The sequence below is a fragment of the Myotis davidii genome, unplaced genomic scaffold (genome assembly GCF_000327345.1).
Source record: "Myotis davidii unplaced genomic scaffold, ASM32734v1 scaffold77, whole genome shotgun sequence".
NCBI lineage: Eukaryota > Metazoa > Chordata > Mammalia > Chiroptera > Vespertilionidae > Myotis > Myotis davidii.
Window position 1 is genome coordinate 3,663,787 of NW_006289713.1, and position 25,757 is coordinate 3,689,543.

General features: G+C 46.4%; 1 long non-coding RNA gene across 1 annotated transcript in view; it reads right to left on the reverse strand.

Moving 5' to 3' along the window:
* LOC107182858 overlaps positions 1-20,725 on the reverse strand; it is a 27,461-nt gene extending 6,736 nt beyond the window's left edge. The window contains exons 1-2 of the long non-coding RNA XR_001513618.1: positions 20,446-20,725; positions 20,185-20,286 (exon numbers count right to left, since the gene is read on the reverse strand). This is a non-coding gene — a long non-coding RNA (uncharacterized LOC107182858). The remainder of the gene's footprint in view (positions 1-20,184; positions 20,287-20,445) is intronic.
* Between the last annotated feature and the right edge of the window lie 5,032 nt (positions 20,726-25,757).

The following is a 25,757-nucleotide window of genomic DNA, read 5'->3' on the forward strand; positions in this document are numbered from 1 at the left end:
CCCCCATCCCATCATGGTATTTTGTTTTCGTAGTCCAAGCCAACTAAGAAGGTAAGTGAGCTGGTCCCCTTCCTTTCTCACCTAATCCCCAGCCCCTCCATCCAGCCATCAATTGCCAAATTGATTTTACAAACCTGAGGGGTGTGGGGGAAGGAGGAAGCACCTGTCTGCCTCTTGCTGCTGACAGGCAGGGGGTTTATAAAGTCGCTGAGCCTCAGGTATTAGCCCAGATGAATGAGCTACTTCTTTCTCGAGACACTTGGTGGTAGCAATAATGACTGGTATTTATTGAGTTCTTACCGATATCCTAGAACTATTCAGGTGAATAGAATGTCATCGTTCTATATTCTATTGATAATTCCACTAATAGAATATGTATATTCCATATTTTATCTTCAAAACAATTGTATTTCATTGAATATTGGATACCATTGTCAGATATGATACATCATTATGTTATGTATTATTAAGAATGAAAAAAAACACCTGTCAATTCAACTTGTCAGGACTTGTAAACACAGCTCAATTTTAGAGATGTTAGCATGTGAATCTTAGAATCAATGAAATATGGTATTATCATCACCCCTGTGCTATAGATAAGAAAATTGAGGCTAAGGTCACACAGCTATTAAATGGTAGAGCCAAGATTAAACCCCATGGAAGTTTGATTCTGGGGCTTGAACCCTTTGAAAACAAAAAAATAGTTTTATTGTTGAAATTATTACAGATGTCCCCTTTGGGTTTTTTTCCCCACTGATCCCCTCCACCTCCCACTTGCCCCTCCCAGGCCTTCACAACATTATTGTCTGTGTCCATGGGATATGTATATATGCCCCAAATTCCCGTTAATCTCTCCACCCCTCCCATCCCTGCCTTCCCTCTGAAATTCGTCAGTCTGTTCCATACTTCTATATTGGGCCTGAGCTCTTCTTAATCAGTGTACGCACTGACTCTCATTAGGGGATACTGCCATTCCTTCTTTCTTTAACATTACAACCCTGTGTTTCTCAGCCTCCCTTGCAGCTAGATGTGGTCATGTGACTAAGTTCTGGCCAATGCAATGTAAGCAGAAGAGATAAGTGAAAATTGTGGGCCTTGTAGAGAGGATGTCCAACATTTCCTATTCCCTATTTGTCTGGGCTGGAATGTAGACATTCTGGTAGAAACTGGAACAGCCATCTTAAGGTGGAGACCACATATTGGAACTGGCAGAACAACAAGAGAAATATAAGAGCACCTAGAGTTGCCATGTTGGCCTGCATTGCTTAATATTGAGCAATTGGGAAAGGAAACAATAAAATTCTCTCTTGTGTAAACCACTGTTGTTTTGGTCTTTGTTATTGCAGCCAAGATATAATCTTAATTAATACACAACATTATGTGCCCTGAGGGCTCAGTCTCTCCCTCCAAGAGCTGCAAGCTCATTAAATGAGAATGCATATGAAATACCCAATGCAATGCTAAGCACAGTGCCGGCCCTAGGTAAATGTTAGCTCCTTACACAAATTCGGGTAACTCAGGCATTAGTTGTTTGCATATCTTTTTTTTTATAAAATATGTGTTTATTGATTAGAGAGAGGGATGGGGGGAGAGAAAAGGAGAGAGAGAGAGAGAAAGAAAGAGAAACATCAATCAAAGAGAGGAACATGGATCCCCATCTCCCACACACTCCCTACAGGGATCAAGCTTACAACCTAAGTATATGTTCTGACCGGGAATCGAACCAGTGACCTGTCTGTGCACAGGATGATGCTAAAACAACCAAGCCACACTGCCCAGAGCAAACAGCCCATTTGTGAGGGCAAAAGATTTGAACAGACACTTCACAAAAGAAGATATATAAATGCCCAATAAAGCACTTGAAAAGATGTTCAACACTATTCATCATTGGGAAATGCAAATTAAAGCCACAATGAGTCACCCCTTAACACCCATGGAAATGGCTGAACTTTAAAAGGATGACAGCACCGACTTAAAGAGGATATGGAACAAATGGGAACGTAAAATGAACGAACGTGAAGCCATTTTGGAAATAGTTTGGCACTTTCTTATAAAGTTAACTGCACACTGAAATCCATCCTTTCTATCATTTTAGACCAAGAGAAGTAAAGCCCATGTCCACACAAAGGCTTGTGTGCATGAATGCTCAGAGCAGCTTTGTTCACAACAGCAGGTGTGTGTACGGAAATGGCTGTACACCTCCACGATGGAACAGCACCACTCAGCACGACAGAGAATGAGCTACCCAACATTATGGCAGGGGAAAGCAGTCAGATGCCAGGGCTCGTCGCATGATTTCATTTATGTGAAACTCTACAAAGGCCGCACGGAATCTACAGGAGAAAGCAGGGCAGTGGTTGGCGAGGCCAGGTGGAGGGCTGGCCACAGGGAACTCCAGGGGTGACAGAAGGCTCTACCCCTGGACTGTGGTGGTGTTTACCAGGATGACACGCCTGTCAAAACCCACCAAGCACACACTCCTCCTCCAGGGGACCCTCCCCCAGGGATCTGCGGAAACAGACTTTCCTGCACCTCTCTGCCTCCTTTGTCAGCCTGCTGCGCCTGTGAGGACCTGCCCCAGGCCACCCAGCTGGAAGGGGTGGGGAGGTTTGCTCTCTCCCTTCCACCTCCGTGCAGGGGTTCAGTGCAGTGGAAAGGGGTTGGGGTGGGGGCCAGGGGCAGAGGAGGGAGGATTTCAGGGCAAGTAAGAATCAGGTCACTCACGCTAAGGCGCAAAGGATGAAGGCAAAGGGCTGAGACACAGCCAAGGTCGCCAGGGCCGCTGCAGCCTGGCTACTTGGAGGAAGGAATGGACAGGGCGTGCCACGATCAGGGCTATGCAGGAGGAAGCTTTGAGAGAGCCAGGAGGCGAGGGAAGAGCCTGGAACTCCACTCCGATGTCCTGCTTTGCAAACGGGTAGAAAGGCGCAGGGGTGGGGCACTGGAGCAGACAGGATATGCTGGGGTCACCGAAGGGCCACCTGAGACTCAGGTTCCAAAACTGCACACAGGGCTGCTGGGAGACACCAGAGATTCAGAAATCCCTAGAATACAAACCCCAATGTTGAGCCCACAGATACAAATACTCCTTACCTAGATGCCCACCAGCCAGGCAACCTGGGAACAGCGGAGTCCAGATACATCCCAGGCATGAGATGAGGCATGAGGCCAGGATGGGCCAATGGAGAGCTAGGGAAGGAGTGTCCAGCCAACATGGAGGAACCCCAGCCCAGGTATCAGGAGGGCTCCCCGTCCCGGCTCTGAGCCCACACATCCACCACAAGGAGAAGCACAGAGCTGGCCTCGGCACGGGCTCTTTCAGGCAGCTTCCATCCCTACAGCAGCTCAGCCCCAAGCTGGGGCTCCCCTCGGTGTCCCTGAAGTGGGCGAAGTGGCAGAGCCAGGGGGGCCTCCTCACACTGCTCTCAGGGAAACCCTGAGCCTGCCAGGGGAGCACCTGGGCAGAGAGAGAGAGAGAGAGAGAGAGAGAGAGAGAGAGAAAGAGAGAGAGAGAGAGAGAGAGACTAAGAGAGTGTGGTTCCCACTGCCACTGCCACCCCCAAGTTAAAGGTCTAGTGCAGTGATGGCGAACCTTTTGAGCTCGGCGTGTCAGCATTTTGAAAAACCCTAACTTAACTCTGGTGCCGTGGCACATATAGAAATTTTTTGATATTTGCAACCATAGTAAAACAAAGACTTATATTTTTGATATTTATTTTATATATTTAAATGCCATTTAACAAAGAAAAATCAACCAAAAAAATGAGTTCGCCTGTCACCTCTGACACGCGTGTGTCATAGGCTCGCCATCACTGGTCTAGGGAGAGGAGGCCGGCTGAGTTTCCCTAAACCCGGACGGACTCCACACACATCCCTCTGCAGCATGGACATTAATCCGAGGTCACCCCCACCTCTGCTCCAGGACAGCAAGGGATGTACCACCCATGGATACCACCCCACCCAGGCCTGGAGCACCTCCTGCACAGCATGGAGCCAGGCACTTTCAACACAGTTAGTACTTCCCACCGTGATGCCAATCTGTGCAGCAGAGCCCAGGATCCCCACATAAGTGAAGTCACTCGGACCCCGGAAAGTTTAAGGAACTGCCCCAAAGGGGCTCCAGTTTCTCCTGTAGCCTAACTCCAGAGCCCACACAAAGCCTGGACAAGCCACTTCCCTGTGGGCCTTATTTCCTGGGTGGAAAATGGAGATAATTCTAGTGCTGACCAACAGGCTGCAAGAATGAAAACAACTCCACGTGCAGGTAAAACAGGAAAAGCCCTTCCAGTGGCCTTCGGGGGCTGTCACTTCTAGAAGCCATCCCTGACTCTTAGCACCCTAACCCGGCCTCATCCACCAGCACCCAAGTGGGGCCTAGAGAGACCTCTGCCCTGGCCTCTGTGTGCTCCAGGATATGGGGTTCCCTGAGGACATCCCCACCTGGGCCCTGCCTCTCCCTCTCAACTTGGTCTTATCTTCCTCTCTTCCTCTTTCTCAGCTCAGCTTAGCCACCCCTCAGGTGTCCTCTCTCCCGGGGGCCTGGCCATCATGAATCTCATTTTTCTGGGTTCCTTTTCCCAACTCCCCATAACCTATACCTTAACAAAGAAAACATTTTTTTGACAAGCAGAGCAATTCACAAATAAACTGTGGCCTTGCCTTTTATCCTACAATGGTTCCTCCTTCGTGTAATAGACACATCCCCCTTTTCCTTACTGAGCCAACGCCGCACCTGCTGTGGCAAATGCCCTAGTTCCTGGCCAGATTGACTATCTTTGCTCCCACCTTCACCCGGCCAGAGCATGACTCACGATCCAGCCTAACCAGCCAGAGTTCTCCATCCCTCTGGCCAAAAAGATTGGTTTAGAAATGAGACATCGGCTGAGCTCAATCAATCTGCATCTTTCCTAAGAATCAATATACTGTGTCCAAGGACTTGTGTCCCAATAGAGAACAAGCCAGGCAGAAGCTGTGTACCTTTAAGACACTTGAAGGTTAAATAATGTCACTTCCACCATTTCTATTGGTTGAGACAGTTACAAAGAACATTCAAGGTCAAAAGAAGCCCAAAGCCACCATCATTTTTATTCAGATGATCGAGGACATACAAATAAGCCAACAGCCCAGTTGGGTGGCTCAGTGGTTGAGCATTGGCCTATGAACCAGGAGGTCATGGTTCAATTCCCAGTCAGGGCACATACCAGGTTGCAGGCTTGATCCCCAGTGTGGGCGTGCAGAAGGCTGCTGATCAATGATGCTTCCTCATCATTGATGTTTCTCTCTCTCCCTCTCCTTTCCCCTCTAAAATCCATAAAAACATTTTTTAAACAATAATAAGCCAATACAATGAGGAGAACAGAGCAAAGAGAAGGAGAGACATCATTTGAGCCAATGGGTCCAGTTGTACCTGAAGCTAGACTCACCTACAGATTTTCCTTTTTAGTTGGTGAACCAATAAATATTAAATTGGGAGATATGAGTTAAATTTCTGTCATTTGCAGCAAAAAGAGTCCTGAACAACAGACCACAAGCTCTCCGAGATGCTTGGCTGAGCCAGGACTCCAGCGGTTAGCAGCACAAAGCACTAGGTGTTGCTTTAAAATGACACGTTTTCCTTTGCTCCTGGCTAACCAGAATCCCTTGGCCAAAATCCTCAATGTGAATTTGTCACCCTCTCTAGAAGGCAAGAACTGATGACAGTCGGTGCTTTGTTTAGCTTGCTTTTAAGCAGCCAAAATGTTCACTTGTGCCCTGAGTGCAATACAGGGTAGCATCTGGAAGCACTATAAAAATTATGCCAATCAAGGTGATAGGCAGCTCAAGAGAGAGCAACCCTGGGGCCTGGAACATTCCTCAGGCTGGGTACTGGAGGGAGATGCCGGGCCTAGAGGGAGAATACCAGCCATCATAGCTGCCATCATTGTGTGCCAAACGTCGGTGTTCGCACGCCTTACCCCTTCAAGGGAGGTCTTCTCTCCATGTCACAAAGGAGGAAACAGAGACGGAGAGCAGCTATGCAACGAGCTCAGTTCCACAACCAGGAAGCTGTGAAGCCAGACACGTGGCTTTCCGACTGCAGAGCCCATATTCTTTCTTGCCAAGCTGGTGGGGCTGGGAGGGACACAGGGAAGGGCGTTCCCAGTGCAGTGCGTGAGGAGGGAGGGACAGGAGAGTTGTCTGGTGTGGCCAGAGCGAGGAGGGAAGGGACTTGTACGGGAGCAGGCTCTGGAGAGGTGGGCTTGCTGGTGGTCGGAAAGGCAGAGCCTGGCATCCCACCTTCTTCCGTGCTGTCGGTGTAAGTGGAGGCCCTGCGGCTCTGAGCACCGTTTCGGCTGCTGGTTAGTGGCTGTGGAACGGCTCTGCGTGCCAGTCTCTTTGGCTCTTGGCTGGGTAGACAGAAATGAGTCACACCCCGGTCCTGCCTGAGCCCCCTGCTTCTGCCTGGGGCATAGGCTGAGCCGATCCTATGTAAGCAAAGTGTGGCCAGAGGGTTCACGATCTGGGAGGGGAAAGGGCAGCACTTGAGATGATCCTCCTGTAAGGCCTCCTCCCCTTGCGGAGGACCTTGGAGGCTTTGGATTTCTTTGAGGACCTGGGCCCAGCCCCCTGCACAAGTCAGAGGTCTGAGATCCGGGTTGGCTGTGGCTCCAATGAGCACATGACCCTGGGCAAGTGCCCTCCCCCTCTGGCTTTCAGTTGCTCAATGTGTTAAATGGAGCAAATTAATCCCAGCCACATCCACCCTTCCCTGCACCCACTCCATAACCCCTCACCCCTGCCCCACCCTCCACCGCTTGTTAATCCTCCCTCCCAGATCCTAGAAGGCTGTGATGCTCTAATCTGTCCTGTAATCTGTTACCCATCTTTTTTTTTTCTATTCTGCAAACCAGCTCATCTCTTTCCAGTAGCCCCTCTCCTCCGGCTTCAAGACGGTTAGCAAAAGCCAATTTCCATTGTTTTCAATCCCCAAACCCTAGCTGAAAGAGCAACTGGGCTGGACACCACACCCTGCCCCTTCTGGCCCATCCTACAGAGCTGCCAACCTTCCGAAGGGCACCTGTGTCCTGCCTCAAAGAGCCGCCCGGTCTCCAGAGCCAGGCAGGAGAGATCCAAGGCTGGGGAGGAACTCAACATGGGAAGTACGGCAGAGAAGCGTCTTTATAGTCTGGGTGGGAGCTTTCCAGAAGCGGGGCGCGGCCTCAAATGTCAGAGCTGCTGGAGAAGGCGAGGCAGGATGTGATTAATGTCAGCTGTGGGTGTGACAGCCCACCAGCCTGAGGGCTCATTGTTACAGCAGCACAAACGCAGCTCCCCCACCCCCTGCCCACCCCAGCTTGGCTCTGTGTTGAGTCTCCTCTTCTCCCTTCAAGTATACAAATCCACAGTGCCAGGCACTTAAAAATAGCATCCTACCCAAAATGTAGGCATGAGACGCGACTCCAGAAAAGGAGAAAGCTCTCTTGCCTCAGAGCACGTGGGCTCACGAGTGGTCTGTGCCGGCGCTGACAAGGGCCGTTCTCCAGTACCTTCTACTTGCCTGGGGGGGTGGAAGCCCTCATAGTATGCAACCAGCCTCAAGCTGGATTCACCATTCAAAATGGCAGCTGCACTGGGCATTGCCTCTGCCCATCCAGGGCTGCTCTGCACGACATCCCCCCTTCCTCGCCAATGGGAGCCCTGGCATGAGATTGTAGGGAGGAAGGAGAGACTTGCCAAAGTACTTATCTCCTACCTTCCTCTCAACAAGGTCAGCACAGGCTAGCTGTGACCTTGACCTCTCCCCCCAGCCTCCATCCTGCTTTGTCAGTGACTCACCTGATTGTTCTTCCTGCCATATGTTTTCTTTTAAAGCACTGTTAATAATAGTGAAAAACTGGCAGGAGCTAAAATGCACAAAAATAGAGGTGAATTAAGGGACTTATAGAGAAGGCACCTAAGAATACTACACGTTCCTTTTAAGAAGCATCTTTCAGAATGAGATGCCACGCTTCTTTCGATCTGAGGCATCATCATTCATTACGTGTCTCACGCATTTCATAACTCCCTTTTTCAGGGGAGAGAGAGAGAAACGGCTAGCATGTTTCTTTTGACACTGATTCTGAAACGCATGCTAATTTCAGCAACATCCAAGTGTGGGGAAATATGCAATATGGTAAAATGTAAGGATTTGGAGAAAATGTTCTCGATATGTTTTTAAGTTTTAAAAAACTAGGTTAAGAAACATCCTGCCTGGTATTAAGAAGAACTATTGTGTATCCATATGTGAGCTGTACTCATTCAACCACGAGCTGAGTGTGAAGTACACACGCGTAGAAACACAGCTGGAAGGAAACCTAACCAGAGTCTAGAGCCGTATGTATCTCCAGGGCATGGGGTTATGAGTGCTTCTGGTTTCCTGTGAATTTTTCTGTAGTTTTGAATTCTCTGATTTCATAATCAGATGACTGAAATGACAATAGCTTCCACTGACGCTCTCTCCACGGGTCAGCACTGACCGGTGCTGAATGCTTTATAACGATGATCCCATTCGGCTCTCACAACTACCCTTGCAGTTTGTGGTACAAATGCTTATTATTGCCATCTTGCAGATTAAAAAACTGAGGCTCAGAAAGACTGAGTACTTTTCCCAAGGTCACACAACTATTAAGTGGGGGAGCCGAGATTCAAACCCGGGTCAATCTGATTCCAGAACAGAGGCCCTTCACATCATGTTACAGACCCACACTCACACTCACCCAGTGCTGCTCTACACGTGAGGGCATCTGAGGACCATGCCACCTCTTTGCAGGCCAGGAAGGAGGCCGAGATGCTGATCACAGAGGGCCCCTCACATTGCTACCTAAAGGCTGAGATCTGGAGTTGAGGACCCCAGCCTTTTGGATCCTGAGCCACCACTGTGTTTTGTGACATAAAATAACCACGATTGGGCTGAGAAAGCTGATACTGCCAGGCCGGTTGACTCAGCCTTTCTCGAAGGCATTGTGGGCTGAGGCAGGACAAAAAAAAAAGGATATTCCCGCAGCGCCCTGCTTTGGCAAGACCTTGCACCCACTTTTGTGGTTGCTTCTTGTTCTGCTGAAAGGAGCTGTGCCACTTGCTCAAGAGATAAACATTCCTAACATCATTTCTTCTCAGCGGGGAAACCAAGGGAGCAGTTGGGAGCCCTCCAAACAGGCGGGGGAGAGTGTGATTTTCTGGAACTCAGCTGGGAATCCTTCCTCTAGGAGACCCCAAGAAACCGTTCCAAACAAAAAGGCTGCGGGGAAAACTGGTCACCAGGAACCCAGAGAGGCCTGTGCAGTCCCTGGGAGGAGGATGGACTCAGCAAATGCTTCATGGACTCTGTGTGTTCATGACAACAACCCAAGGTGGGGCAGGACTGTCCCATGGTCAGGAACCCTGAGGCTCAGAGAGATGAAGTGACAGTCTCACAGCCAGAACATAGCCCGAGCTCAGAATGATGCTTTCCCAAGTCTTTTCAATATAGAAAGACTCCTTTAAGAATATGGGGAAAGGGCGCTGGGTGGTGTTGCTCAGTAGTAAGAGTACAGGCCATGCACGGAAGGCTCCCGGGTTTGATTCCAGTCAAGGGCATGTACCTGGGTTGCAGGTTTCATCCCCAGCCAGGTTGGGGCAAGTGTAGGAGGCAACCAGTCAATATCTCTTTTTCACATCAATGTTTCTCTCTCTCTCTCTCTCTCTCTCTCTCTCTCTCTCCTCCTTTCTTCCCTGCCTTCCACTCTCTCTAAAAAACAATTGGGGTTAATGGGAAATGAGGACACATTTGTAATACCTTAACCAATAAAGAAATTTTAAAAAATAAAATAAATAAAAAACAATTGGTGGAAAATATCCCCCAGTGAGCATTAAAAAAAGAAATATATATATGGTGAAATGTACAAACCCTGTTTTTTTTTTAAAAAAAAAAACATGCATAGGCATTTACATGCAAATATTGTGCATAAACTCAGCCAAGCTTTCCTTGAAGCCTTTGATAAGAATCCCCATCAACTGTCCAAACACATTCACCTCCACCCTCCATCTCTGCAGCCAGGTACAGTTTCCAGGTGAAGGGGAAGGAGTCTCCACTTCCTACCCTAGCCTTGAAGGAGAGAATGACCCAGAACTGTTTCTTCTCAGTAGATGAATTGTACACTTATGACCAGAAATCTATGTGTGGCTGGGGAGCCAGAGCTGTCCCCACAACATTCTGGCTGTTAGAACCCCTTTCCCTTCCACCCAATCCTCACTCTGTTGAGAAGTAAGGATGATATGGAGAGGGGAAGGGACTCCTCTGTCCAATTGTAAATTATTAAAACTCTACCAAACACCTGTGCTATAGAAGAGCTTCTCTGCACCAACAAAAAATGTCTACAACTTTATGATTTGCTTATAGTCATCTCCCTAAGTAGTTCTTGATTACATAAAACAAAGCTAAAATGTTTTATATAATCATTTAATTTGGTGTTTTTGTTTTGACAGCTAGTAGACATTAATTATTTAGGGCAGTAATCTCCCAAGGTTTTTTATATTTTTTTTTTATCATGAATTCCACCAGACAAAAATTTTACAGCATGTACCCACAATGTATGTGTATTTTATTTTACTTTTTAATTTTTTATCCTTACCCAAGGATATGTTTATTGATTTTAGAGAGAGAGAGAGAAACATCAATGTGAGAGAGAAACATGGATCAGTTGCTTCCTGTATGCACCCGACCAGGGATTGAACCTGCAACATTTTTGGTGATGGGACACTCGAACCAACTGAGCCATCCAGCCAGGGCTATATGTGCATTTTAAAATTTATAAATTGTACACATGCATTACTCTTCTCATATTTTATGCACAATAAAAGCTCATCCTATATAATAAAGCGGTAATATGCAAATTGACCATCATGCCCTTTCACTAGATGGCCACCCCATGTGGTCACAAGATGGCCACCCCCATGTGGTCACAAGATGGCCACCCCCATGTGGTCACAAGATGGCCATGCCCATGTTATCACAAGATGGCCATCAGGGGAGGGCAATTGGGAGGACCAGGCCTGCAGGGGAGGGCAGTTAGGGGTGACCGGGCTGGCAGGGGAGGGCAGTTGGGCACGATTGGGCTGCCAGAAGAGGGCAGTTGAGGGCAATCAGGCTGGCAGGAGAGCAGTCCGGAGTTGATCAGGCTGGCAGGCAAGTGGTTGGGAGCCAGCAGTTCCAAATAGTAAGAGGGATGTGGCAGTCGGACATCCCCTGAGGAGTCCCAGATTGGAGAGGGTGCACGCTAGGCTGAGGGCCACCCCCCGCCCCCAGTGCATGAATTTCATGCACCAGGCCTCTAGTAATCAAAATAAAACTTTTAGAGTGCGGAACAAAAGATTAAACATTGTTTTTTTAATCTCTTACTAATTGTGACAGCTTCCATAATTACTGATACAAGGCAGAAAGAAGCCTTTGGGGTGAGGATTTTTGTGAATGTTCATAGGTTTTTGAATTCATGTTTCCAATAGACTTCTTGATCATTTGGAATTTGGGGCTGTGTTCCTTTGATGTCTGATTGGATGACTGTTTTTGTTTTCACCTTGGAATAGATCTGATAAAGAATCTGTTCCAGCCGAAACCGGTTTGGCTCAGTGGATAGAGCGTCGGCCTGCGGACTGAAAGGTCCCAGGTTCGATTCTGGTCGAGGGCATGTACCTGGGTTGTGGGCACATCCCCAGTAGGAGATGTGCAGGAGGCGGCTGATCGATGTTTCTCTCTCATCAATGTTTCTGGCTCTCTGTCTCTCTCCCTTCCTCTCTGTAAAAAATCAATAAAATATATTTTAAAAAAAGAATCTGTTCCACAAATAAGACAGTTGTCTCTGCAATTTTCTTGCTCTTGTGCTTGATTTATTAGGAGAGTATTTCCTTCAGTCTACAGTTTCTTTGCAGGAATCCTGTTAAGACACATGTCTAATTTAGTTAGGACTCAATGAGATAGGTATATAACCTGCAAATCCATTTTCCTAAGCCAATACTTCACAACCCTATGTACAATATCCTACGAGCTAACAAACTGGTCAATGGGACTCTGTTATGAAAGCCTCCCTCTTCCCATAGGCGGTATGTTGGGAGATAGGTGAGGAGTGACCACATGCAGCATGACCAAGCCCAAGGGGCCACACCTACTCCCCCTCAGTGTTACCTCAGGTTCCTTTTTGCCTTTCAGTCCCACTACATATGGTCAACCAACGCCCTGTAGGGTAGTCCTCCCTTATCCATAGGGGATATGTTCCAAGATACCCAATGGATGCCTGAAATTGCAGCTACTCTGAACCCTATATGTACTATGTTTTTTCCTGCACATTATATACCTTTTCACTAAAAGGAAGCACTCTATGTCTTCTCTCTGGCATGTCTGAATGACTACCATCGCTTCTCCTGCACTTTGGGGCCATTGTTAAGGAAAATAAACGTTACCTGAACACAAGCACTGCAATACTACAGCAGTCATTCTGATCATCGAGACGGCTGCAAAGTGACTATAAGGCAGGGAGTGTCAACTACAGCATAGCAGCGCCGGACAAAGTAATGAGTTATGTCCTGGGCTGGGCGGCACAAGTTTTCATCACACTACTCAAAATGGCGCACAATTTAATTATTTATTTCTGGAATTTTCCATTTAATATTTTTGGCCTGCAGTTGACTGTGGGCCACTTTTGCGAAAAGCAAAAGCTCCGAAAAGGGTGATTACTGCATTAACTACTGTCTGCCAAACTAGCCAGTGTGGGCTCTCAAAGGCACAGAGAGCCAGTGTCAATCCAGAGCCCGTATTAGTAAAGCCAAGTCTCTCTCTTACTCTTCAGAAATAATCTAGAATCCCTTCCTGGTCCTCTGCAGATTGTCTCACTCCCCAGGAATATGATCGCTGACTGGAGCGTCAAGCCCATGGGACATTTGATGCACACTTCATCCCCTCCACCACAGTTTTGCTTTATATGCACTGCAGCAGGCCGTATAATAGTCCCAAAGCTGCACAAGTCCGAATCCCAGGACCGGTGAATATGTCACCTTATATGGCAAAGGGGCTTCACAGCTATGATTAAGTTAAGCGTTTTGAGATGAGAGATTATCTGGAGGGCCCAATGTCATCACAGGGTTCTTGATAAGAGGGAGGTAAAAAGGTCAGCAGAGAAAAAGGGGACAGGATGATGGAGCAGAGGTTGGAGAGATGCGTTCTAAAGATGAAGTAAGGGGCCACCGGCCAAGGAATGTCAGTGGCTTCTGAAAACTTTAACAGGCAAGGAACTGGATTCTCCTCTGGAGCCTCTCGAATGAATGCAGCCCTGCGGACACCTTGATTTCTTAACTTGAAAGATTCCTTTCCGACTTCCAACTCCCAGAACTATAAGATATTAAGTTTGTATTGTCTTAAGCTACTAAATTTGGGGTAATTTGTTACAGCAGCCAGAGGAAGCTAATATACCCACCCGTACAGAAACATAAATCCATTCAATGTTTCTTTTCTAGTTTCCCTGGACAAAGCAAGGAAGCTCACAAGACTTTGAAGCCTGCACGCACAGGAAAACTGAATTTCTTGTTTCAGAGTATGACAAGAGGTCCTGTGGCTATTAGGAGATCAATTCACTCCATTTGAATCCGCCTTGGCCCTATTCCAAGTGCTGTAAGAAGTTGGCACCAGAGTTTATAAACTCAGCAGTTTCACTCGGGAGCCTTGACTGCTCATCCCAATGTTATTGGCCCAAGCCCAACCATAATGACGTTCATGGCCACTGCTCTTGGGGGCCTAGCCACACATCAGACATCAGTGTTCATGGTCAGCAGCCCTGTAAGGCACCACCTGTTACACAGATAAGAAAACGAAGGCTCAGAGAGAATAAGTGGCACACCCAAGGCCACACAGCCGGGAAGTATAGACCCCAGGTTTCCAAAGCTCTGGGTTTTCCCAGCTCTCGCTTGCTTCCAATGTCACTGACCACGAATGACCCAGACAGAATGAAGAGGGTGCCACACAATCAACGGGAGAGTGGGGTATGACATGGCCTGTGTTCGTGCTAGTGACGTGCAGTGCTGTGTGAGCTCCAAGTGAATGATGAGGATGAGGTTGCTGCTGGTTGGCCTAATCCACAGTTATCCATGGCCAATGGGTTAGTACTGGGTCCAGGGATGTTCCTTCCCTCGTCCTAGTGTGGCTGGGAGCTCACTCTCAGAGAACTCGCCACAGGGCAGACGAGAAGGAAAAACATGTAGCAGGAGGCTGCGAGTCTGCTCCACATGTGGAGCTGATTAACCTGGCCAACTTGGCCTTCAGACAATGTTGGAATGAGCCTGTGTGGTTATCCAAGGCTACCTTATACCTGCCTCACTGTAAAATTAATGATTACAGAGTGTTGGGAATTCTTGTAACCATTTGTCCATGAACGGGCCAGGTATCTCACTCTTTCATGGTAATACCGGAATGCCCCTACCCACTATTGGGACGGGACCTGCTGACCAAAATTGGAGCTCAAATAACTTTCAGACAAGGGGGGCCTCAGGTCACCGATGGGGAAGGCCGCCCCATTCAGGTCCTGACCATGAGGCTAGAGGATGAATATCGCCTCTACCACAGAGCACTTACATGATGATGAAAAGTTGACTCGAATGGCCGCAATGATCATGAATGATACTTAAAGGGTAACGACAACCTATAATGATGTAATTTAAGCCCTTCCTCATCCCATCTTGCCACCTCATGTAAAGCAGCAGGGTGGTCTAGCGGAGAGACATCTGGGGTCAGACAAACCTGGGTTGGAAGCCTGGCACAACAGCATGCCAGATGTGACCTCCTGCAAGTTACATAACCTCGCAGAGCCTCAGTGTCCTCATTAGGAAACAGAACCCTAAATTTATTATGGTTTCCACACTCTGCACAGCCATGGGCTTCAGAAGAGGCGGGCTCCAGCCCCAGAAGGCATATCCAAGGGCCACGATGATGACTCTTCCTCATCTGTGGCTAGTTTAAGTATGAGCAAGTGACACAATCTGGTCTATGAGCTGAGGGGCTTCGGGGAAAGATTTTGTTTTGGTTTGGTTTTTGGTTTTGCCCTTAAAATCGATACACAAAGAGAGATAATATTTCTTCTTTTTTTTTTTTTGGATGCTAGATGTGATGCCCGGAGCAGTGCAGCCACTCGTGAACATGAGAAGAGCCAGACTGAGGTCAAGGTTGACACACAAAAGAGGAAAGAAGGTACAGACAGAAAGCTTGGGTCCTCAACGGTGTCCTTAAGCCAATGCATTAACTATCTCTGGGGCCTTAATACCTGAAGACTTCCTGACAATGAACTTCCTTTTTGTTTAATCCCCTTTGGGTTAGATTTTCTGGTACACACAGCCAAAAGCATCCTTCCTGCTGCCAGGCTGTGTTAAGGGTTTAATATACAAAGCACCTATTGTAATGCTTGGCACACAGTGGCTTTCTTTGCTGTTCAGGGTGATAATATGAGAAACCAAAATAGCAAATCATCATGATTTGCTAAGGGCTTTCTTCTCCTCAGCTAGAGATATAAACTCCCTGAGGGAGATAACGTCTTGGACCTCTTTGCCATACCCCAGTGCCTGCTTAATAAATGCTCTGCTACTCACCCAGGGGTAAACAATGAATTTTGCCAATTATATCAGGTAATCATGGCCATAGCAACAGGTGAGAAAACATCACAAAGCAGCAATCATTACTGTTGGTCAAAGGGTACAAACTTTCAACTATAAGATGGACAAATTCTGGGCATCTATCCCCAGTATGGTGACTAGAGTTAGCAATACCGTATTGTAGACCTGACATGTGCTAAAGGGATATAAAAAAGGGTAACTGTATGGGGTAATGAGAGTGTTAATTAGCTTGACTGTGATAATCACTTCACAATGTATTCATATATCAAATCCTCAGGTTATATGCCTTAAGTATACTAGCATATACTTTTGTCAATTATACGTCAATAAACTGGAGGGGGGACAAAAATAAATAAATGAAATACTGACATGCTACAACATGGATGAACCTTGAAAACATTATACAGTGGGGTCTTGACTTACGAGTGTCCCAACTAATGAGTTTTTTGAGATACCAGCTGTCTCTCAGCAGACTTTTTGCATTGAGTTGATAGAGTAATTTGAGTTAACGAGCTCCTTAACGAGCTCGGTCTCAGAACAAATTAAACTCATAAGTCAAGGTCCCACTGTACTAAGTTAAAGAAGTCAGTGACAAAAGACCACACAATGTATGATTCAATCTATATGAAATCCCGAATAGACAAATCCATAGAAATGGGAATAGGTAAGTGGTTGTCTAGGGCTGGGGTTGTTGGGGAGAAATGGGGAGTGATGGTGATGGCTATAGGGCTTCTTTTTTGGATGATGACAATGTTCTAAAATTCACCAAACACTATTGAATTGTATACTTTAAATGGGTAAACTATAGGGTATGTGAATTATATCTCAATAAAGCTGTTGTAAAAATGTGTATTTTAAAAATTACAATAATTAGTTTTCTTTTTTGTATTAGTGCAGTTTTGTTTTTGTTTTATTGTTAATTTTTCTGAGACAAGTTGTGATCTTTCAATATGCAGATCCAAGAGTTTTTTCCCCCCCTCTTTTTTTAGTTTTCAATTAGTCAACATACAATATTATATTAGTTTCAGGTATACAATATAGTGATTAGACATTTATGTCACTTAAACTGTGACCACCCTGGTAAGTCCAGTACCCACCTGGCACCATCCATAATTATTACAATATTAGAGACCCAACGCACAAAATTTGTGTAAGAGTAGGCCTTCCTTCCACCAGCTGCCAGCATTGGCTTCCCTCTGGCACCCAGGACCTGGGCTTCCCTCACAGCCCAAGCTTCGTCTGGAAGGACATCTAGTCTAATTAGCGTATTATGCTTTATTATTATAGATTGTTGACTGTGTTTCCCATGCTGTATTTACAACCTTGTGACTATTTTGACCACCAGTTCATACTTCTTAATCCCCTCACCTTTTTCACCTGCCCCTCAACCCTCCTCCCATCTAGCAACCCTCAGTTTTTTTCCTGTATCTATGAGTCTGTCTGTTTTGTTTGTTCATTTATTTTGTTCTTTAGACTCCACAGATTAGTGAAATCATGTGGTATTTTTCTTTCTCTGTGTGACTTATTTCACTTAGCATAATAGCCTCTGGGTCCATCCATGTTGTCCCAAATGGTTAGATTTCACTCTTTTTATGACTAATATATTCTATTTTATACCTATGTCTTTTTCCAAGCATCTATTGATGAGCACTTAGGTTACTTCCATATCTTGGCTATTGTAAATAATACTGCACTGAACATAGGGGTGCATACATCTTTTTGAATTAGAGTTTTGGGTTTCTTTGGATAATTACCCAGAAGTGGATTTGCTTGGTCATACGTTAGTTCCATTTTTAATTTTTTGAGGAAACTCCATACTGTTTTCCATAGTGGCTGCACCAATCTGCATTGCCGGCAACAATGCAGCAGGGTTCCCCTTTCTCCACATCCTTGGCAGCACTTGTTGTTTGTTAATTTATTGATGATAGCCTGTCTGACAGGTGTGAAGTGATATCTCATTGTGGGTTTTTTTGTTTGTTTGTTTTTTTAATCCTCACCAGAGGATATGTTTTTATTGATTTTTTTTAGAGAGAGAGGACGGGAGAAAGAGAGATAGAAACATCTATGTGAGAGAGAAACAGCGATCAGTTGCCTCCTGTACGCACTCTGACTGGGGATCAAACCTACAACCTAGGTATGTGTCCTGACTGGGAATCGAACCTGCAGCCTTTTGGTGTACAGGACAACACTCCAACCAACCTAACCTCCCCCCGCCCTGTCCAGGGCTCATTGTGGTTTTAGTGTGCATTTATCTGATGATTAGTGACAGTGAGCATCTTTTCATATGTCTATTGGCCATATATATATCCTCTTTGAAGAAATGTCTGTTCAGGTCCTCTAACCATTTTTTAATTGGTTTGCCTTGGTGTTAAATTATATGAGTTTTTGTACAAACATTAGTTTTCAAACATTTGCAGGAAGCTGAGGGTCAGCTGATCAATAGGGCAGCTCTGGACTCACCCATCTGGGGGTCTGATGGAGGTTGGCTGATCCAGGCTGGGCTCAACGGGGATGTCTCCTCTTCACTGGTCTCTCATTCTCATCTCAGGACCAGCGGGCTAGTCTGGACCTGTTTCTCAAAGGGCGATGGCAAAGGTGCAAGTGAGGAAGCCCAGTCACCAAGCCTTTGGTCAGATCCTGGCCACTTTCTTTCCTCATCTCCTTTGCGGCATGGGTGGCCACAGACACAATGTTGGCAAATGAGATTTAAGTAGAAATCTATGGGAGGGCGTTTGCTTTTTGTCTTATAAGAAATATGTAAAGGTCATATAAGAAACATCTATAGGTTTCCTCCCTTCCTCCTGTTTTCTTGTATTGAATACAGGATGTAATGCCTACAGCTATAGCAATATGGCAGCCACGTGGCTACCATAAGGAAAGTCCAAAAGAACCAAGGATGCTGTCCCTGCTATCACTGAGCTTCACTGATGGAGCAGCATGGGCACTGCTCATCTTTGGATCTCTTGTCATGTGAGAAAAAGAAACCCCTATATGTTTAATGCCATTGTTTCGTGCAGCCAAAGATATTTCTCACTAAAATCCCATCACCACTAAACCGTATAATCTAGTGTTAAATGACAAAGCTAAAACAATTTAGTAGTTAAGTTTGACGTCATTGATTCACGGAAAAACAATCCATGAGTTGGGGACAAACAGTGCCTCACCAGCAGTGGGACCCTCTTCCCATGGGCTTTTGAGAAAGAGTGAGTTTTATAGAATGTCAGACAAGGCAATGTGGAAACAGAGCACGATTGGCCAGGAAGTCGAGGATTTGTTAAGAAGGCCAGCAGGTCCTACTTTCTAAGTTAAGACAGCTAAAGCTGAGTTGGGGGACTGTGATTGACATCTGAGCCCATAAGTGCAGGCAGACTAAGGTTTAGATTTGTGACATGGCCATGCCACAGAGGTGGACAGCCTCCAGATTGTAGGTCCCTATGCACGAATTCATTTGATCACTCGTATATATGCTAAGTGGAACACTGGAGTGATGAGAAAGTCATACACTGTGTTTCAGGCCAACTTTCATTCATTCAACAAATCTATATTGATCACCTTACACATCCTAGTCGCCATGAGCAAACCTGGTCCCTGCGTTCTGAGAGCTGTTTAGTTAACAGGCCACATGGATAGCCATGTCTAATGACAGAAGCATGCATGGATTGACAGTGAATAGAATGTGATATTGCAAAATGTTATCATATTTGTAATACAGAAAAGTTAGGTCAAACATAGAGATGATAAAAAAATCTGAAAATGTGTGAATCATCCATTTTCTGCACCAGAAATCAGCTCCCAATGCAGACTGACAAGTGAATTGACTGGGTGGTCCCTGACAGCCCTTTATCTCTGTGGACTTCAGTCCCTCCATCTGCTCATTAAGAAATTAACTCACCTGACTGCTAAATTCTCTTCCAGCTCACGTCTTTCCTATTCTGGGGTTAATGCTACGTTACAAGGAAATATTAACAAGATTTTGAAAAAAATCCTACTTTCCAAGCATTTGGGTAGAACCATAATTATACATGACAAATAATAACTGATAGGAAAGATTTCCCACTAACTGGAGAAATTGACACAGTACCATAATCTTTACAGAAGGAAATGTTTGTTTGGGAGATGCATTGCAAAAAACTTTGCTGAAGGAACAACCGTCAGCAAACATTTGATAAGTGCCTACTGTGTATAAGGCACCCATATAGAGTTAAAAACCCAAAGTGACAAAAAAAAAAGTATACTAAACCTGGTCCCTTCTTTCAAGGAGCTTAGAAGCAACTGAGCCCTGGCTGATATGGCTCAGTTGATTGGAGCGCTGTCCTGTGCACCAAAGGGTGGTGGGTCCAACTCTGGGTCAGGGCACATACCTGGGTTGTGGGTTCAAACCCCATTGGGGTGCATACAGGAGGCAACCAATAGATGTTTCTTTCTCTCTCTCCCTCTCCCTTCTTCTCTCTCTAAAATCAATAAAAATGTCCTTGGGTGAGAATTAAAAATAAAAATAAGTTAAGTCATTGGTACGAGTATATGTGTATCAGCAGGACTGACCTTCCCCTGGGACATGCAGTACGGCCTTAGCGTGTGGTACAGCCAGGGATGGTTCTGATGGTTCTGATCGTCCTGTACAGATGTCCTCGTGGAATGCTGTTCCTGCGTAAAAGAAAGTAGGTCTCAGTGCCAAGAATCAGATATGTGAGAGAATCACATGTGACACATTAACCAGTGATTTAAAAAACTGTCAGCCACAGAAACCACACTTCAAACCAAATCGTAAGCCAAATACATATAAAAGCATACAAACATACATACTGGTGTGTATATATTAAAGCTGCTGTGGTTAACACGTGAGGGCAAAGGCCTCTGTGTGGTCAGGAAACCCCCAATGGGACAGGGTCGCATAGTGGACAAGACACGGGTCTGTCCTTACTGGCTTTCTACCCAGTAGAGGACAAGCGGCCTCTCTGAGCCTCAGTCTCATCATCTGTCAAAGGAGAACCGAGTGAGATGCCGCTGCTGAGTAGGCCTCCACAGGTGTTGTTAGCACTTGACGTCAGGGTCACCTGCACGGTGTTGAAGAAACTCGCTCTACAGCAGTGGTTCTCAACCTTGGTTGCGCATTAGAATCACCTAAGAATCTTTTTAAAATCCTGATTTCTGGGCCTCCTCCTCCGGAAATTCTGTTTCTTTGTTACTAATGTTGTGGCCCCACCCCGTAACAAAGAAACAGAATTTCCGGAGGAGGAGGCCCAGAAATCAGGATTTTAAAAAGATTCCCAGGTGATTCTAATGTGCAGCCAAGGTCGAGAACCACTGCTCTACAGTGTCCCTTCTCACCCATGAGTTGCAATCCTAACCCAGCCTCAATCTTCAGCCATTCTAGAGGGAGCAGGACTTGGGATCAGGAAACCTTTGTTCTAGTCCAAGCTCTGCAGTGTCTACTCTCCTCCCCGCAGGCCTGACCACTTTTTTTTGCCAGGTGAAGATAATGAGCCATTGATTTCAAAGCATGCCACAAGGGTTAAATGAGACATGAAAGTGCTTTGTCCCTTGGCATTTCTGCCCTTCCTGCTGTCAGTGCCAAAACCCTGAGCTCAGATTTGGCAGGAGGCATGGTGAGCTGCCAGCCTCAAGGCCTAGCTCTGTCACTTACTAGCTGTCTGTTCTTTGGCAAGGGATTTACTGCTCTGTGCCCCACGCACAGAACCCACGCGATAAATGGCAGCAACCGTGATGACCTATTGCCATTAATGTTCTCTGATTGAGGAATGGCTTGAGCTGAGCTGGGGAGGAGGATGGTGTCTGTGATACACACACACACACACACACACACACACACGCACACACACACTAAAGAAAGGGGTACCCATTTGGTGGCAAGAGTCCAAAGTCAGGCAAGATGAGACAGTTCTGACCCTGACCCTGACTGTTTTTAGTATTGAGCTTTTTGTAGGACCCCTACCTACTCTCCTGCCATCTTGTAAAGTAGATAGCTTGGGGGCACTGAGGGAAGGGGTGAGAGTTGGAATTAGAATCTGTTTACTCCTCCCCCCAGAGCTCCCGCCTTCACCCTGTCTGGTCCACCAGAGGGAAGAGGGGTCTGAAAAGGCTCCTATTGGCGGAGCATGATCTCAGCTAGGAACGCGTTCAGCCGCAGGTAGAAGAGAACCCACTGGTTGAAACTCATTTGAACAAACATGAGTTTATTTTTCTCACGCCATGGTTTGGCTGAGCAGCTGAATGATGCCAGGCAAGGAGTCTGGGCGAGTCTCCGTGCTTGCCACTGCAAGGTAATAAGACAGCAGCCACGGACCCCTAATGCTGGGGCCGTGCCGTGATCACAGGGGCTCTGCTGTGGAGGGAGCAGGTGTGCCCGACACATTTCCCCTTGTTAGAGAAGCAGACATTTTCAGCTACCCCTGGGCAGACTTACTTGGGTCTTATTGACCAGAACTGGATTGCATGGTCACTCCTGAATGCAAAGGAAGTGGGCATGTAAAATTTTTGTTTTCCAACCTTTGTCGTCTGAGACAGTGAGAGAACAGCTGGGAATGGCTTTCGGGTAGTTCATCAGCAGCGTTGCACATTCCAGGCCCTTGCCTCGAAGACTGGATTGGTGTTCTGGGTCTGCACTATCAAAGCACCACAAACGGGGGGGGGGCGGGGGAGGGCAGGGAGAAGCGGGTCGAACAACAAAGATCTCTCACAGCTCTGGTGGCCAGAAGTCTGACGTCAAGGTGCTGGCAGGCTGCCTCTCTGAAGGCTCTAGAGGAGGATCCTCCCTGCCTTTCCAGCTTCTGGTAGCCCCTGGTGGCCCTTGGCTTGTGGCTGCACCCGTCCAGCCTCTGCCTCTGTCCTCACAAGGCCTCCTTCCTGTGTCTCTTTTTAGGACACAAGTCCTATTGGATGAGGCCCACCCTAATGACGTTATCTCAACCTGATTTTATCTGCAGAGGCCCTGTTTCCAAATGAGGCCACATTCACAGGGAGCAGGAGTTAGGACTTCAACACATATTTTTGGGGGGACACAACTCAACCCACAATAGAGACAGGGAAGGTAAAGGGCCATGTCTGCCCATGATCGTCCTCCATGATCAAACACCCACCCACCCCCGACTCCCACCCATTCTTGTGGCCGTGGGTCACCCTTGCCTGAGTGGGGGCTTTCCCATTCCCCTCCATCCTCACACCCCCTCCTTGACACAAGAGTCCCAAATCATGCAAGAGACAAAATGGTTTTCAAACCCTACACTGACCTGCTCAGCACCAAACCCTCCTCCCACCTGAAACCTGGCCTGCGCCGTCCACGCGCTTCCTCGATGCTCAGGGTTCCATGGGTTATCTTTCTGGGCAGCGGGCCAGCTCCTCACCGTGCCAGCACGGCCATGGTTAGCCATCCCCTGGTGATGCTTATGTGCAGCCAAAGCTGCAAGTCCCTCCTCTGGGCCTCAGCTTTGTGATGGTGTGAGGACACTGCTCAGGATCCCTGCTCTGGGTCACGCTGCTTAACAACATGATATCAGGGACGGGTGTGCAGTAAGTGCTGCACCTGAGGATCATAAGCCCAACTTCTAACATTTGTTGAGTACCTGCCACAAGCCAGTTTTCACACCTCTCATCTTCGACATTATGAGGTAGAGCTACTGGGAGGTGGACAGTAACTTACTAGGTGCACCCAGGTCTGTGATATATAAAAGCTTTGCTGTTTGCTTCTTTTGGGGGGATGAGGGAATGCGATTTTCTGCGACGTTACCCCAAAGGGGGAATTGTGTTAAAAGACTTTACCAAGATTACTTCTAGCCCTGGGAACTTATAAGACGCCAGGATAAAATGTGGTTAGATACACCTGGCTCACTGGTCTTCATTACTGGTTGGTTATCCAGAAGAGGGCACGTGTGTCGGATTCCCATCAACCTCTGAAGCCACTGAGAACACCCCACACTGGTTGATTTTAATTATGTCTTGCACAGGGAACAGAAGTTCTTATAAACTGAATGTTTGAATATATGGATGGAGGTGCAACAGAAGAAATTGCCTAATGCCAAATCTCTATTTCTCCCCCCATCTAGTGTTTCCACCCCTAGAAATTCACCAAGAGCAGAGGTGTGTTAATTTCTACGGCTGCATAACAAGTTAGCACAAACCTAGTGGCTTAAAACAACCCCCATGTATCATCTGACAATCTACAGGCCAGAAATCTGAACAGGCTTCACTGGGTTCTCTGCTCAGGTCTCACAGGTGAAAACAACGGTGTCACCCAGCTGGACTCTTGGAGAATCTGCCTCCAGGCTCATTCAGGTTGTGGCAGAATCTATTTTTTTAAGGGTGTAGGTCTCTAAGGTTCATGCTGGCTGTAGGCCGGGGCCACTCTCTGCTCCCACATTCCTTCTCACATGGCCCCGTCTGTCTTCAAAGCCGCAACGGCATGTCATGTCCTTCTGACCCTTCCAGCATCTTGGAGTTCCCTTCTGCCACTGGTCAGGGAAGGCACCATCTTCCTCCTTCCCGGTAGGAAATGGGCCCTCTTTTGGCACAGAGGAATTTGAAGGAACTCACACCTTACAGTCAAAGAAAATACATAACAGGGCCTGGCTTCCCATGGGAAACCCAAACATTCATACTGAACAAGCCTGTCTTCTGCGCGGCCGTGGGACGGGCCATCTGTTAGTTCAGACTTAGGAGAGTTGACCATTGGATTTCCTCTTCCTTTTCGTGTGGACGAGCTGTCAATGCTTTTCAAAACCGATTCTCAGAATGAAGTTTCAGTTTCCCAACACAGCAGATTCTTCATCATTCAGCAGAGGTGATTCTGACAACAATGTAAGATATCTACAAAGGGTCCCCAGACTCTCAGAGTGCAGGCCACAGGGGCTCCAGACAATTCTGCTTTCCCCTCACTCTACTGGGTCAATAGTGTCCCCCTGGAACCTATGAACGTGACCTTATTTAGAAATGGGATCTTCGCAGATGTAATCTGCAAAGTTAAATGAAGGCAAACCGAATTAGCGTGGGCTCTAAATCTAATGACTGATGTCCTTATGCGAAGAGGAAGTTTTGGGTGCAGGCAAAAACAAAGAAGGCCACGTGACGATGAAGGCACAGGTGGGAGTGATGGAGCTATGAAGCCATCACCACGAGCTGGGAGAGAGGCTTGGGGGCAGATTCTCCATCAGAGCTCTGAGACACCTTGATTTCAAACATCTAGCCTCCAGAACTGAAAAAAATACATTTCTGTTGTTGTAAGCCACCAAGTTTGCAGAACTTTGTTACAGCAGCCCTAGGAAACTAATACACCTACTAAATTTAATCTATGGTTGGCCACAGACCTCTGTGATCCCTATTTTATTCTGCCATCTAGTTTCTCTCATTTACTCTTTGCCTGGCTCCTTAAAGCATTTTAATTTGCATCCCCCGGTTTAATTAATACATTTAATAGAAACGGTTTCAAAAGCAAATACCTCATACTCTACATAAGAGTAAACTTCAAATGAATCAGGGGTCTAAATATGAAAAAATGAACCCATATACATAATAGAAGAAAACATGGGTTAATGTATTTATAATCTGGGTGTAAGGAAAGGTTTCAAACCACAACCCAAAATCCAGATGCAATATAAAAAGACATCAATACATTTAACTTTACATAAAAATAAAAACAACTTCTTCAAGGTTAAAAAAACAACAACAAACCCTAAGAATGAAGTCAAAGGCAATGACAAACTGGGAGAGAAAATTTAAAAATAAAACACAGATACAGGGCTAATATCCCTAATATCTAAAGAACTCTAAAAAATTGACAGAAACAAACAAACAAACAAAAAAAGGAGCTCTTACCCTTGTGACAGCATGGATGGACCTGGAGACTATTATGCTAAGTAAAATAACCCAGTCAAAGAAAGCGAAATATCACATGATCTCACCTATGTGTGGAATCTAATGAACATAATAAAATGACAAACAAAATAGGTCCAGGGGCATGGATGCATGGAACAGAATAATAGATTTCAGTGCGGAGAGAGGGACAAAAGGGAATATGGGGGACATCTATAATACTGTCAACAATTAAAAAATTGATAGAAACAAAGATACAAAACCTGATAGAAAAACAGGCATGGAACATGGAC